This window comes from Nerophis ophidion, linkage group LG10 (genome assembly GCF_033978795.1).
Source record: "Nerophis ophidion isolate RoL-2023_Sa linkage group LG10, RoL_Noph_v1.0, whole genome shotgun sequence".
Taxonomy (NCBI): Eukaryota; Metazoa; Chordata; class Actinopteri; order Syngnathiformes; family Syngnathidae; genus Nerophis; species Nerophis ophidion.
The window spans coordinates 51,941,628-51,956,165 of NC_084620.1; the positions used below are offsets into that span (position 1 = coordinate 51,941,628).

Sequence of the window (14,538 nt, forward strand, 5' to 3'; positions counted from 1 at the left end):
GTATAACAGTGCAAAATGTTGCTCAAAAATGTAACTTAAAACATTTGCACACACATACAACACTAAAGACCTTCAGTACATCTGTATGTGGAATCAAACCATGGAATGGATTAACCTTCGTCTTGTGTTAGGGTCGGCACCGACCTGTTTTAGTTTTTAAATGCATAAAAACACCACATACATTTGTTTTTTTGCATCAAAGCTTTTTGACTTTTTCAAGGACCTCTTCGTCAACGAAATAAAACATTTTAATTTTTTTTCACTAAATTATAAAATGCTCTGGTAGAAATTATGCCCTTGGTGTTGTTAGGGTCGGTTTCGACCCAGTTATAAAAATAAGATGATAAAGCAATGATAAGAGCCGAAACTGAACACACTGACAGCCAGCTCCTCTCCCAATCATGTGAGCTTTAGTGGATTCTCATTTTACCTTGTTATCCTGTACAAAACCAAACAAAAGACGGACACTAAAAGTGTCACTTTTTGCCACTCTGATTTTGTTTTTTTATTAGTTTTGGAACTAGTAATCTATTTCTCTTGGTTTCATTTGCGTGATTGGTTGTTGTTTGCTTGATGTTGGATTTCTGTTGCTGCAAAAAATACTTTTTAGCCTTTTTCTTGAAGTAAATATATATGGGTCGAAATTGACCCGTATGTTACTATAGTTAAAATTCTTAAAATGAAAAAATTAATAAAACACATTTATTTAAGAGATGTGTTCTAATACCCCGTAGTAATAGTTAGGTAACACAACAACCTTTTTTTTATTTATATGATTCTCTTGAGGTTCGTTTTACCATTTTTAAAAATTGAAATCGAAGGGTATACTGACAAAAAAAAGGCCCAATGGCCCAAACCAAAAATATTAAAGCCAATATTTTCATGGATAAGGAAACCTAACAAGGTAACCAAGAGACGAGAAACAAATTGGATGATAGATACTTGTTTTTAGTGTATTTTACAGCTGATTTAAGACATGAGTCAAAACCGACCCGTTAACATAAGAGATGGTAACAGAAAGCTAACAAAAGAGGAAGGTTAAGCAAAGTAATCAAACAATGTACTAATATGATCCACTTCAAGAAACTCTTCAAACTTGTTTACAAAGTACAAAAAAGAATAATTATGATAAACATTCTGAATTTATTAACCCATTCATTCTTTCATTCTCAAAATAATCTTACTTATCTCATCGTATGGAATAAAACTTCAACAATTATTTATTTATTTATTTTTATTTACTTATGGCAGGGGTCACCAACCTTTTTGAAACCAAGAGCTACTTCTTGGGTACTGATTAATGCCAAGGGCTACCAGTTTGATACACACTTAAATAAATTGCCATAAATAGCCAATTTGCTCAATTTACCTTTAATAAATACATTTATATATATATAAAAAAACGGCTATTTCTGTCTGTCGTTCCGTCGTACATTTTTTTTCCTTTGATGGAAGGTTTCTGTAGAGAATAAATGATGAGAAAAACACTTAATTGAACAGTTTAGAAGAGGAGAAAACAAGAAAAAAAAAGAAAATTAAATTTTGAAACGTAGTTTATCTTTAATTTCGACTCTTTAAAATTCAAAATTCAACCGAAAAAAAGAAGAGAAAAACTAGCTAATTCGAATCTTTTTGAGAAAATAAAAAAAGAATATATGGAACATCATTAGTCATTTTTCCTGATTAAGATTAATTTTAGAATTTTGATGACATGTTTTAAATAGGTTAAAATCCGATCTGCATTTTGTTAGAATATATAACAAATTGGACCAAGCTATATTTCTAACAAAGACAAATAATTATTTCTTCTAGATTTTCTAGAATAAAAATGTTAAAATAAATTCAAAAGAATTTGAAATATGATTTAAATTTGTTTCTACAGATTTTCTAGTTTTCCCAGAATATTTTTTTTTAATTTTAATCATAATAAGTTTGAAGAAATATTTCACAAATATTCTTCGTCAAAAAAAAAACAGAAGCTAAAATGAAGAATTAAACGAAAATGGATTTATTATTCTTTAGAATAAAAAAAATTAATTTACTTGAACATTGATTTAAATTGTCAGGAAAGAAGAGGAAGGAATTTAAAAGATAAAAAGGTATATGTGTTTGAAAATCCTAAAATCATTTTTAAGGTTGCATTTTTTCTCTAAAATTGTCTTTCTGAAAGTTATAAGAAGCAAAGTAAAAAAAAAAAAATGAATTTATTTAAACAAGTGAAGACCAAGTCTTTAAAATATTTTTGGGGATTTTCAAATTCTATTTGAGTTTTGTCTCTCTTAGAATTAAAAATGTCCAGCAAAGCGAGACCAGCTTGCTAGTAAATAAATACAATTTAAAAAATAGAGGCAGCTCACTGGTAAGTGCTGCTATTTGAGCTATTTTTAGAACAGGGCAGCGGGCGACTCATCTGGTCCTTACGGGCACCGCGTTGGTGACCCCTGACTTATGGAGTATATTGTGAAGACATTGAGAACAGGAAGTGAACAATAGTTTTAGCAACTGTGATGTAAAAGAAAAGGGGTAGGATTAAATAAGCTCTGCTTCTTCTTACTCCTTTTCGAAAATGTTGAAAAGAGAAACTGAAAATTGTGATGTACTGTACCATGTTGTATGCTTGCATGTTCCAAATAAACTCATACTCACTCACTCACTCATTTTTAGTGTTCTTTCTTGAAGTATTCGGAAAAAAATACGTAAAAATAACAAAAAACTTGTTGAAAAATAAACAACGGATTCAATTATAAATAAAGATTTCTGCACATAAAAGTAATCATCAACTTAAAGTGTCCTCTTTTGGAATTGTAATAGAGATCCATCTGGATTCATGAACTTAATTCTAAACATTTTTTCACAAAAAGAGAAATATTTAACATCAATATTCATGGGACATGTCCACAAAAAAATCTAGCTGTCAACACTGAATATTGCATTGTAGCATTTCTTTTCACAGTTTATGAACTTACATTCATATTTTGTTGAAGTTTTATTCATTAAATATATTCATAAAGGATTTTTTGAATTGTTGCTATTTTTAAAATATTTTTAAAAAATCTCACGTACCCCCTTGGCATACCTTCAAGTACCCCAAGGGGTACACGCACCCCCATTTGAGAACCACTGGAATAGAATTGAATTTTATTGTCAATATTGCAGTGAACAGGTTCAAAGAACAAGGAAATTGGAGCTCTCTAAGGTGCATATAAATAAATAAATAAATGGGTTGTACTTGTATAGCGCTTTTCTACCTTCAAGGTACTCAAAGCGCTTTGACACTACTTCCACATTTACCCACTCACACACACATTCACACACTGATGGAGGGAGCTGCCATGCAAGGCGCTAACCAGCACCCATCAGGAGCAAGGGTGAAGTGTCTTGCTCAGGACACAACGGACGTGACGAGGTTGGTTCTAGGTGGGATTTGAACCAGTGACCCTCGGATTGCGCACGGCCACTCTCCCACTGCGCCACGCCGTCCCTTATAATATATATAATATATATACAATATGGTAATATAAATAGTAAAAAAAAATAGAAATGTATGCATACATATGAATATATATATATATATACACACATACATATAACATTATTGCACATTATAGTCCGAAAAAATAAAAAAAACAAGATATGACACATGAGGACATGAAGGACAAATTGTGCTCACTCAGTGCCTGTTTAAGGCTACTAAGGCTCTTGGGAAATACTAAAACATCCATCCATCCATCCATTTTCTACCGCATATTCCCCTTTGGTGCTGGTGCCTATCTCAGCTACAATCGGGTGGAAGGCAGTGTACACCCTGGACAAGTCGCCACCTCATCGCAGGTCCAACACAGATAGACAACATTCACACACTAGGGCCAATTTAGTGTTGCCAATCAACCTATCCCCAGGTGCATGTCTTTGGAGGTGGGAGGAAGCCGGAGTACCCGGAGGGAACCCACGCATTCACGGGGAGAACATGCAAACTCCACACAGCCCGGGATTGAACCCTGACTACTCAGGACCTTCGTATTGTGAGGCAGACCCACTAACCCCTCTGCCACCGTGAAGCCCGAAACACTAAAACATGCGTTTTCATTTTCACAATCAATAAAAAATATATATTTTTACAACCTTCAAGGCTTCATTTAAGTTTGGTCCCGGAAAATAAAAATGTTTATAATAAGAATATTTTTATTTTTTTTAATTCAAAGCTTAACATTTTTAGATCAACTTCAGGGCCATCTGCCGTTACAAAGTTTTTTTTTTGTTTTATTTTATGATTTATGCCCTTTTTGTCAAAACCCTGTTTTGTATGGCAAAACACAAAAAAACACAAATTCTAATTCAAATAAATATTTGATGTGAAGTATTTGGGAACTTAAGTAGGTTAGTAATTCATAGGATTCATTTTTATTTCATTATTATATTTGAGCAATGACAGTTGAAAAACAAAAAAATCACAATAAATCCCACTCACAAAAGTATTAAAAATAAGTCATATATTTTATATTTTCACATCTCTCTAGATAAACTTTAGATCTTTCCGTCGATTCTACGTTTTTGTAATTTTTTTCATGTTTTTTCTTACTTTTTTAATGCATTTTTTGTCAAATAAATTATAGGCAAAAAGACAAAATGTAATATTTCCCCTCCAAAAAAAGTCAAAGTAAATTAATGTGATGTGAAGTACTTAAATAGGTCAACAATTCATTACAGGGATTTTAACTCATTATTATTTTTTGAGTTTAGAAACCAATAATCCAGTTAAACTGATTGGGGATCAAAAAATGAGTCATATATTTAATATTTTTACTTTCCACACTTCAGTCTCTAGATCCACTTCAAATCAAATATAAGTTGTTATTCTTTTTTCAGGTTGTGTTTCTTTTATGCCCTTTTGTTTAAAAACAAAATCTTTTTATTTTTATTTTTTTTGGGCAAAAAACACAAACTATTAAAACAAACATTCTAATTCAAAGTAGAATATTTGATATGAAGTATTTGGGAACTTAAGTAGTTCAGTAATTCATAGGATTCATTTTATTTCATTATTATTTTTGAGCAATGACAGTTTAAAAACAAACAAAAAAATCACAATAAATCCCACTCACAAAAGTATTAAAAATAAGTCGTATATTTTATATTTTCACATCTCTCTAGATAAACTTTAGATCTTTCCGTCGATTCTAAGTTTTTGTAATTTTTTTTCATGTTTTTTCTTACTTTTTTAATGCATTTTTTGTCAAATAAATTATAGGCAAAAATACAAAACATGTAATATTTCCCCTCCAAAAAAAAGTCAAAGTAAATTAATGTGATGTGAAGTAATTAAATAGGTCAACAATTCATTACAGGGATTTTAACTCATTATTATTTTTTGAGTTTAGAAACCAAAAATTCAGTTAAAATGATTGGGGATCCAAAAATTAGTCATACGTTTTATTTTTTTATTTTTTTACTTTCAACACTTCAGTCTCTAGATCCACTTCAAATCCAATATAAGTTGTTATTCGTTTTTCAGGTTTTGTTTCTTTTATGCCCTTTTATTTAAAAACAAAATCTTTTTATTTTTATTTTTTTGGGCAAAAAAACACAAAATATTAAAACAAACATTCTAATTCAAAGTAGAATATTTGATGTGAAGTATTTGGGAACTTAAGTAGGTCAGTGATTCATAGGATTCATTTTATTTCATTATTATTTTTGAGCAATGACAGTTTAAAAACTAAAAAAAAAATCACAATAAATCCCACTCACAAAAGTATTAAAAATAAGTCATATACTTTATATTTTCACATCTCTCTAGATAAACTTTAGATCTTTCCGTCGATTTTAAGTTTTTGTATTTTTTTTTCATGTTTTTTTCTTACTTTTTAATGCCTTTTTTGTCAAATAAAATATAGGCAAAAAGACAAAACATGTAATATTTCCCCTCCAAAAAAAGTCAAAGTAAATTGATGTGATGTGAAGTAATTAAATAGGTCAACAATTCATTACAGGGATTTTAATTGATTATTATTTTTTGAGTTTAGAAACCAAAAATGATTGGGGATCCAAAAATTAGTCATATATTTAATTTTTTTACTTTCCACACTTCAGTCTCTAGATCCACTTCAAATCCAAAATAAGTTGTTATTCTTTTGTCAGTTTTTGTTTCTTTTATGCCCTTTTATTTAAAAACAAAATCTTTTTTTTTTTTTTTTTTGGGCAAAAAACACAAAATATTAAAACAAACATTCTAATTCAAAGTAGAATATTTGATATGAAGTTTTTTGGAACTTAAATAGGTCAGTAATTTATAGTATCCAGTATTATTTTTGAGCCATAGAGTTTAAAAACAAAAAAATCCCACACATAAAAAGTATTAAAAATAAGTCATATATTTTATATTCTCCAACACTGCACTCTCTAGATAAACTTTAGATCTTTTTAAGGAGTAATACGTTTTTATAAATTTTTTCATTCTTTTTTATTTTTATTTTTTAAATGATTTATGCCATTTTCGTCAAATAAAACATTTTTTTTAAGGAAAAGAGACAAAACATGAAATATTTCTAGCCCCTAAATTAATGTGAAGTGAAGTAATTAAATAGGTCAATAATTCATTACAGTGATTTTAATTCATTATTATTTTTTGAGTTTAGAAACCAAAAACCCAATTAAAATGATTGGGGATGCAAAAATGAGTCATACATTACATTTTTTTACTTTCAACACTTCAGTCTCTAAATCCACTTCAAATGCATCCATCTATTATAAGTTGTTATTCTTTTTTCAGCTTTTGTTTCTTTTATGCCCTTTTAGTAAAAAAAATAAAAAAATAAAAAAAATTGGGGGGCAAAAACACAAAATATGAAAAAAAAAAATTCTAATTCAAAGTACAATATTTCATTGTAAAGTAATTGCAATCCATCCATTTCCTAACGCTTCCCCATTTGGGGATAGCGGGGGGTCGCTGGAGCCTATCTCAACTGTATTCGGGTGGAAGGCGGTGTACACCCTGGACAAGTCGCCATCTCTTTTCAGTAGTAAAAGTAATTGGGAACTTGTATAGGTCTGTAATTTTTAGTATTCATTATTATTTTTGAGCCATGACAGTTTAATAACAAAAAATCCCAATAAATCCCACTCATAAAAGTATTGAAAATAAGTCATATATTTTATATTTTCCAACGCTGCACTCTTTAGATGAACTTTAGATTTTCCCGTCAATTATAATTTTTTTTTTTTTTACAAAGTTTTATGCCATTTTTGTCAAATAAAACATAGTTTTTTTGAAAGGTAAAAAGACAAAACATGTAATATTTTCCCCCCAAAAATGTCAATGTAAATTGATGTGATGTGAAGTAATTAAATAGGTGAATAATTCATTACAGTGATTTTAATTCATTATTATTTTTTGAGTTAAGAAACCAAAAATCAAATTAAAATGACTGGGGATCCAAAATCCAGTCATACCTTTTTTTATTTTTTTATTTCAACACTTCAGTTTGTCAATAAACTTCAAAATGTATCCATCAATGGATGATATACATTTGTGTCAAGTGTGTATGTCTGCAGTTGCACATTCAAGCCACAAGATGTCGACAGAGTTTTTGTTTTTTATGAGATTTTATCGTTAATTATTCCTTAGTGTGTAAATGCAGAAATATTTTGCGTGAGTGTCGGTATGAAATTAACTAAAAAAAAAGAAAAAAAAGAAATCCTGCAGGTGCGTTTCTATATGTAGACCAAATGATGCGATCTTACTGGTGCAAATATAACAACTTTCTATCTGTGAGTAGTGAATTATATTTATATAGCGCTTTTCTCTAGTGGCTCAAAGCGCTTTCCATAGTGAAACCCGATATCGAAGTTACATTTAAAGCAGTGTGGGTGGCACTGGGAGCAGGTGGGTAAAGTGTCTTGCCCAAGGACACAACGGCAGTGACTAGGATGGCGGAAGCGGGGATTGGACCTGGAACCCTAAAGTTGCTGGCACGGCCACTCTACCAACCGAGCCATACCGCTCCAAATGTTAATTGATTGGTCATAAAATGTTATTTTTTAACATAGCATTTAAAAATGAGCTGTCCATTTGTTGCGCCCCACAAAGTGTTTGTACTGTAAGTATAGTTTTGACACATCAGCTATTTGATTGTAACATTTTATTTTTTTTACTAACACATTCGGCGGTATGGAAATAGCCATAATGCTAAAAGTAACCCGGCTATGTAAATTAGCATCAAGCTAGCGCCTTTTGGAAGAGTGGAGGCTTGCTTTAGGTTGGGATTGGGAACTGTGGTTTTGAGTAATGAAGTCACAGCAGCTCAGACCAGGTACCAAGCAGTGTGGGTGGGGAGCGTTTCCACACAGTTTCTTTGTTTGTTGCATTTTTGTTGCGTTTTGCTTGAGTGTAAAATATGTGGCTGGAGAGGGGGTGGGATGTTCATATGATGTCAATATCCAGGGTTTTATCCTTCATAGTTAATATTATAAAACCCACATTCTTTATTTTCATGTACATTCTGAGTGTCTCATTCAGTAAAAAAAAGGAAAATTCCATTCTGGTTTTTTTTATCAGGCGGTCTGTCATAATATCCCCTTAAGGCCCAAGCTGTTTGTTTATATGCTTTTTTCTATTTCTCTTTGCTATTTGGGCTTATTGGACCCTAATTAGAATAAAAACTAAGAACCATCTTTTGATATGATGTACTTAGTCCATAAGTACACAAACGTGTACTTCATGTTTAGTGACATGCTAATTCTTATTTTTACACTTTTTTTCCCTCCAAATTCCATTGTATGTTATACTCTTTTGACACCACCAGATGGCAGTATAAGTGTCCACACAAGTGGCCATAAGACCCCAATTCAATAGTGTACACCAGGGGTGTCAAACTCATTTTAGATCGGGGGCCACATGGAGAAAAATCTACTCCCAGGTGGGCCGGACTGGTAAAATCCCTGCATGATAACTTAAAAATAAAGACACCTTCAGATTGTTTTTTTTGTTTAAAAATAGAAGAAGCACATTCTGAAAATGTACAAATCTTAATGTTTTTTTACACTTACATGTTGTGGTTAATAGTATTCCATCTTTATTTGTCATTATTTATATCTTCTGAATGAATGATGTGATAATGTTCATCAGTCAACTCAATGGTGTTAAATTTCAATCCATCAAGATAAAAAAAATATCAAAATTGCAGTATGCCCCCGGGGGGTGTGGGGGTGCATAATGGAGCCCAGAAAAGTCAGGGATGCATGGGATTCTGGGTATTTGTTATGTTGCGTTTATGTGTTAAAGTGCGGATGGTCTCCCGAAATGTGTTTGTCATTCTTGTTTGGTGTGGGTTCACAGTGTGGCGCATATTAGTTAGAGTGTTAAAGTTTTTTATATCACAACCCTCAGTGTAACCTGTTTGGCTGTTGAACAACTATGCCTTGCAGTCGCTTGTGCGTTGAGTCAGCAGCCGCACGCTAGAGGTGGCCCCTGATCTACAGAGATACAAAGAATTGCTATTGCAACATCCAGTAGACACATGTAGAAGAGCGGTTTCATTCAAAATTTTCAGGTTAATTTTTATACTTGGCAAACTTATCTCGCGAGCAGGATAAAACCTGTTCGCGGGCCCTACGTGTGACACCCCTGGTGTACACCATTTTGGAAGTAAGAGCTAAAAAGTGCTGTCCACGCATGTGGCCACAAAGCCTCCAGTGCAGTGTGTCACAGTTATTTGATGTCGAACCCCAGGATGCAGAGAAGGAGGCAGGCATTGAATGGGAAAACATGGTTTTAATTTAAAATACTAGAACAAACAAAGGGTACAAACAAAAAGCGCGGACATAACTGGAATAACTAACTAAGGGTCTTTAGCATAGAAGTTAGCAAGAAACAAAAAATTACCTAGCGTGGAAGCTAGCGGGTAGCAAACAGGAAAAACTGGAAATGGCTAATGCTAACAGAAACAGCTTACCGCTACGACGACCAGGACAAAATGTAGCACGACAGGTAGTAGCTGTAACAAAACGACACGACAAGAGCGACATGTGACAACGACAATACACATGACAATACAATGATCCAGCAACTGACACAACACAAAGCAGGTACCATGAATTGATTAACGTGGACCCCGACTTAAACAAGTTGAAAAACTTATTCGGGTGTTACCATTTAGTGGTCAATTGTACGGAATATGTACTGAACTGTGCAATCTACTAATAAGAGTATCAATCAATCAATCAATCAAAACAAATAGGAGCGGGCTGATTGGCAACAGGTGTGGCCAGGTGCCAATCAGTCGCAGCTGAGGAGGAACACAGCACTCAGGGAACAAGACGGGAAGCTGACAAAATAAGAGCACTAGACAGGAACTAAGGACAGGAAATACTAAACACAGAGGAAACAGACAAATGCAGAGGAAAAAACTAAAACATAGACAATATGTCAGGGGAAAGCCTGACACAGTGGTTCTTAACTTTGTTGGAGGTACCCAGTTTCCTATGCACACCCACCAAACCCTTCTTTAGTGAAATCAATCAATCAATCAATCAATCAATCAATCAATCAATCAATTAATCAATCAATCAATCAATCAATCAATTATTATTTATATAGCCCTAAATCACTAGTGTCTCAAAGGGCTGCACTGAAAAATAAAATGTTTTTTTTATTCAAATTCAAGAAAAATGTATATGTTTTTTTACTTGTTCAAAGAACAAAACCAACACAGAGCATGAAGTCACAACAAATTATCCATCCATCCATCTTCTTCCGCTTATCCGAGGTTGGTTCGCGGGGGCAGCAGCCTAAGCAGGGAAGCCCAGACTTCCCTCTCCCCAGCCACTTCGTCTAGCTCTTCCTGGGGGATCCCGAGGCGTTCCCAGGCCAGCCGGGAGACATAGTCTTCCCAACGTGTCCTGGGTCTTCACCGTGGCCTCTTAGCGGTTGGACGTGTCCTAAACACATCCCTCGGGAGGCGTTCGGGTGGCATCCTGACCAGATGCCCGAACCACCTCATCTGGCTCCTCTCGATGTGAAGGAGCAGCGGCTTTACTTTGAGTTCCTCCCGGATGACAGAGCTTCTCACCCTATCTCTAAGGGAGAGCCCCGCCACACGGGGCGGCATAGCTCAGTTGGTAGAGTGGCCGTGCCAGCAACTTGAGGGTTGCAGGTTCGATTCCCGCTTCCGCCATCCGAGTCACTGCCGTTGTGTCCTTGGGCAAGACACTTTACCCACCTGCTCCCAGTGCCACCCACACTGGTTTAAATGTAACTTAGATATTGGGTTTCACTATGTAAAGCACTTTGAGTCACTTGACAAAAGCGCTATATAAATATAATTCACTTCACTTCACACAGCGGAGGAAACCCATTTCGGCCGCTTGTACCCGTGATCTTATCCTTTCGATCATGACCCAAAGCTCATGACCATAAGTGAGGATGGGAACGTAGATCGACCGGTAAATTGAGAGCTTTGCCTTCCGGCTCAGCTCCTTCTTCACCACAACGGATCGGTACAACGTCCGCATTACTGAAGACGCCGCACCGATCAGCCTGTCGATCTCACGATCCACTCTTCCCTCACTCGTGAACAAGACTCCTAGGTACATGAACTCCTCCACTTGGGGCAGGGTCTCCTCCCCAACCCGGAGATGGCACTCCACCCTTTTCCGGGAGAGAACCATGGACATTCCAGCCGCTTCACACTCGGCTGCGAACCTATCCAGTGACAACAAATTAGTCGACGAACCCCTGAGGCCAACTCACCGAACCCCTAGGGTTCGATTGAACCCAGGTTAAGAACTACTGCTTTAGAGGTTTTTAACGTTTTTAGCTTTCAATCAATCAATCAATGTTTACTTATAAAGCCTTTAAAGGCCTACTGAAACCCACTAGTACCGACCACGCAGTCTGATAGTTTATACATCAATGATGAAATCTTAAAGGGGAACATTATCACCAGACCTATGTAACCGTCAATATATACCTTGGTGTTGCAGAAAAAGGACCATATATTTTTTTAACCGATTTCTGAACTCTAAATGGGTGAATTTTGGCGAATTAAACTCCTTTCTATTATTCGCTCCCGGGGCGGTGACTTACCCTCAGTGGGGGATCCAACAGCAGCATTTTCAGCCCTGCTGATCCCTCCAGTGGATCCACGTAGAAGATGTTCCTCTGGTTAGAAATCCAGGTGTCTGCCCCAACGCAAGAGAGGCCCTGAAGGCATCATTGAGCAATGTTTGGTTGGATCCGCTTGCCTTTGCAGTCCACTCAGCAGCTCACGCTAAGTAGCTGCAGCTTTCTTTTCTCACCCCCACTGGATTATGGCCATCATGGCGCTCACACCCGGGACTTTTACTACGTGCCTCAACTCTGGAGCTTCATTTGGCTCTTTGTAACCAAACCTATTTAGGACACTCCTTTTTATTCAACTTTTTGGAAACTGGATTACTATTTTTTTTTTTTGCATCAAATTATGCTTACCATTTAGTTAAATAAATACAAAATTGTGAGCAAAATGTGTGTGTATAAAGAGTATTTGTTAAAAAAAAAAAGTGTATAAAACATTCAGTGTAAAACAAATCAGTTTATGAAAGTAAATTGAATGTGAATATATGTGTATATATATATATGTATATATGTATATGGATTGTATATATGTGTGTACATATATGTGTGTGTTGTGTATATATGTGTGTGTGCATATGTATATATGTAAGTGTGTGTGAATTTAAATGTATTATATATAGATAATATATAGCATCTATGCAACAACCACTGAATTGAATTATATTATATGTATTATTGTATTATATATTGTGTATATATATATATATTGTATATGTATAGGGGTGGGACCAAATAAGTTTACTTCTTCCCACTCCCTTTTGAGCCAATCTTGACATCTACAAAAGATTAGTCACATGTAATGTTTTCAATATATGTGTAAAAATAATGTATATATATATATATATATATATATATATATATATATATATATATATATATATATATATATATATTGTATTTTATGTCATTCTTTTGTTTTGTTTGCATGGCTCAAAATAAACCATTCATTCATTTATTCATTCAAATTGTAAAAAATTCAAAGCTGAACATTTAGTGTAAAAAAACAGTTTATATAAAGCCAGTGTGAAAGAAATACGTGTACAGAAATTGACTGTAAAATAAAATAAAGTGGGTAAAAAAGTCAGTTTGTAAAGATCAAGTGTAAAAAAAAAAATCCAACGTACAAAAAAAATCAATGTGAAAATTTTGTGTAAAAAATTAAGTGTTGAAAAAAATCGGTGTAAAACATTAGCTAATATAAAAAAAATCGGTGGAAAAATAAATAAAGGTTAAACAATTCAGTTTATGAAATGCATATGTAAAAAAATAGTGCATAGAAATTGTGTGTAAAAATTATGTGTAAAAAAAAATTGTTTAAAAAATTCAGTGCATAAAAATGAAGGGTTGAATAATTCAGTGTATAAAATGTGTGTGTAAAAAAATAGTGCATAAAAAAAATCAGTGTACAAAAATTGTGTGGGAAAAAAACAGTTTAAAAAAAAAATCAGTGTAAAAAAATTGCTGTGTAAAAGTTCTGTGGAAAATATGTATTTTTTAAAATCAGTGTAGAAAATTGGTGTGTAAAAATTCTGTGTAAAGAAATGTGTTTAAAAAAACAGTGTATACAAACTAAGGGTTAAATAATTCAGTGCATGAAATGCATGTGTAAAAAAAACAGTGCATACAAAAATCAGTGTAAAAAAAATTTGTAAAAATTCCGTGTAAAACATTGGTGTGTAAAAACTATGTGTAAACAAAAAAATGTTTAAAAAATCTGTGTAAAAAATTGGTGCATAAAAATTCTGTGTAAAACAATGTTTAAAAAATCTGTGTAAAAAATTGGTGCATAAAAATTCTGTGTAAAAAAATGTTTAAAAAGTCAGTGCATAAAAATTAAGGGTTGAATTAATTTCACACTATGAAATGGTTGTGTAAAAAATAGTGCATAAAATCAGTGTAAAAATGTGTGTAATAATTAATTGTAAAATGTGTTATTGGTTTAAATTAGTGTAAAAAAAATGGTGTGTAAAAATTATGTGTAAAAGAAAATGTTTAAAAATATCAGTGTAAAAAATGTGTGTATAAAAAATTGTTTAAAAAATGTATGTAAAAAATGTTTTGGGGTAAAAGTCAGTGTAAAAAAAAATGTGCATAAAAATGAAGCGTTAAACATCAGTGTAATGCATGGGTAAAAAAATAGTGTATAAAAAAATCTGTGTAAAAAATTTGTTGGCAAAAGTTCAGTGTAAAAAATAGTTAAAAAAAATCAGTGTATAAAATTGGTGTATAAAAATTCTTTATAAAAAAATATTTAAAAAATGAGTGCATACAAGTGGGACGGCGTGGCGCAGTGGGGAGAGTGGCCGTGCGCAACCCGAGCGTCCCTGGTTCAATTCCCACCTAGTACCAACCTCGTCACGTCCATTGTGTCCTGAGCAAGACACTTCACCCTTGCTCCTGATGTGTGCTGGTTGGCGCCTTGCATG

General features: G+C 33.5%; 1 protein-coding gene across 2 annotated transcripts in view; it reads right to left on the reverse strand.

Annotated features, from left to right (window-relative positions):
* Positions 1 to 12,257, reverse strand: part of lrmp (lymphoid-restricted membrane protein) — a 135,786-nt gene extending 123,529 nt beyond the window's left edge. Inside the window, exons 1-2 of one of the 2 annotated variants that reach the window (XM_061914063.1) lie at positions 12,083 to 12,257; positions 9,951 to 9,992 (exon numbers count right to left, since the gene is read on the reverse strand). The gene's annotated coding sequence lies outside the window, so the exon portion shown is untranslated. The remainder of the gene's footprint in view (positions 1 to 9,950; positions 9,993 to 12,082) is intronic. The other variant, XM_061914062.1, reaches the window with a different exon arrangement.
* Positions 12,258 to 14,538: the final 2,281 nt, after the last annotated feature.